The sequence below is a fragment of the Rhagoletis pomonella genome, unplaced genomic scaffold, assembly GCF_013731165.1.
Source record: "Rhagoletis pomonella isolate Grant_MI unplaced genomic scaffold, Rhpom_1.0 Rhpom_scaffold_00004, whole genome shotgun sequence".
In the NCBI taxonomy this organism is placed as follows: domain Eukaryota; kingdom Metazoa; phylum Arthropoda; class Insecta; order Diptera; family Tephritidae; genus Rhagoletis; species Rhagoletis pomonella.
The window spans coordinates 47,510,713-47,512,538 of NW_023458558.1; the positions used below are offsets into that span (position 1 = coordinate 47,510,713).

The following is a 1,826-nucleotide window of genomic DNA, read 5'->3' on the forward strand; positions in this document are numbered from 1 at the left end:
TACAGTATGTAGTACCAGGTTGACCGAGTTTTGCCCGGAGTATACTTTTTAGAGTTTTCAAGATTTGAATAGCTTTAAAAAAATATTTTGAAAATAAACAAAAAAAATAGGATTTCGATATGTATTAAGTAAACTCCTTACTCTAAAATTTATGTGGCAACCCTATTCTGAAATACGTTGGAATGAATGGTACATATCTTGAGCGTATATGTACTGTGTATGCATACAAAAATGTTGATTGAAATTAACAAAATAAAAATTTATATTACATAGAAACGTGGCAACCCTGCTGGAAAATATTTTCCGACCAAAGCTCTCAACAGTACCTTTCATTGGATATCCATATTGCGATGTTTTAGATAAATTGTGTAGAATCGAAAACAAGTGGCAACCTTACACTCTTATCCTAAGAGATAATATTTTGTATATAGGGAAAGCATTGTTTAAGAACCTTCTCTTAGTATCCATGAATAGTAATATTTTACCTTTTTTTAGCAAAAAATTAAGTAAATATGCGATTCAAAATAGGTGGCAACCCTATTAAAAATATTTTTGAGTTAGGGATCTTTAAAATACCTTCCATTTGATACCCATATTATGAACAGGTGGTAACCTTATACGAGTCTTTTCCAAGAAAATGCCTGTTCAGATAACTTAAAATCCACAATATTATCGGTGTACAAAATTTAATAAAAATCGTTAGAGCCGTTTCCGAGGACCCTATGGACATATACATATACAAGAATTGCTCGTTTCATGTAATAAGATAAAAGTGTATAGGTCATAGTATGTACATACATACAAGCATAAGTACATACACTCAGAAAAAAGAATCAAGAATTTCGTACTTCAATCAAGTCTAAATCAAGAATTTTGGTCACAAAAGTACGGAAATACCGAATATTCTTATGCGGCGTACAAAATTCTTATTTCAAGAACTTTTAGATTGTTTTTAAAAGTATATAAGAACGTTTGGTGGTACCAGGAACAATATATTTTTCGAATTTTTTCAAATTATTGTTGAATAAATTTAATAATTGCTGATAAAAGTTGATAAAACCGTTTAAGTCTTTTTTTAATCCAAAAATATAGCATGTAATCGCCGCGTGTGATTTTCCGCTTGTTTGCATGTTCGCTTGACAGAATGCATACGCTTGCCTGGACGGATTTATGAACACGCATCTATGGATATATTTTGTGAACAATGAAGAAATTGTAAATTTGTGTTTGCACGTGTAGCTGCTGCGATTATCCATGGTGCGCTTATGTTTTCCACCTCGAGCGTTGTCGGGGTTGTTAATGCATATTTCTGCATGTAGACATGTAAGATTAGAGGCGAAGGAGTAGCGTAGCGAATGTGGCAAGATAAAGTACACACACATTACGGTGCATTTCAACTCTGCTTGAATAAGTATATGCATGTGGCCATATAACTAGTATGTTTGTAGTATACATGGCTTTGCTAGTTTACACAAAATCAGCTTACATTATTAATGCTTGCCGCTGGCCACGTAAACGTGTAAATTATGTCCCTAAACGCTTGCGGTCTTAGTTTTAGATGAAATTTTATGCACCTGATAGCTTAATACATACGTGTAATAAATAATGCTGTGTAATTCATCATAGCAATTTTGCAAGAAATAATCGACTTTAATTTTATTTTAATTTGCTTAACCCTTTGTCACTATTTTCTAAACTAAATTATTAAATATTAAATATATATAGTTTTCAATTGTCTGGGCGTGCTCTACGTCTTAAAATCTGTACGATATATGATACAAAGTCAGGAAAAGGAGTAATTATGTCGCATTTTTTGGTACATACAC

At 32.1% G+C, this 1,826-nt stretch overlaps 1 protein-coding gene across 1 annotated transcript in view; it reads left to right on the plus strand.

Annotated features, from left to right (window-relative positions):
* Positions 1–1,826, plus strand: part of LOC118737668 (UPF0565 protein C2orf69 homolog) — a 579,466-nt gene that overhangs the window by 14,089 nt on the left and 563,551 nt on the right. The window lies entirely within an intron of this gene.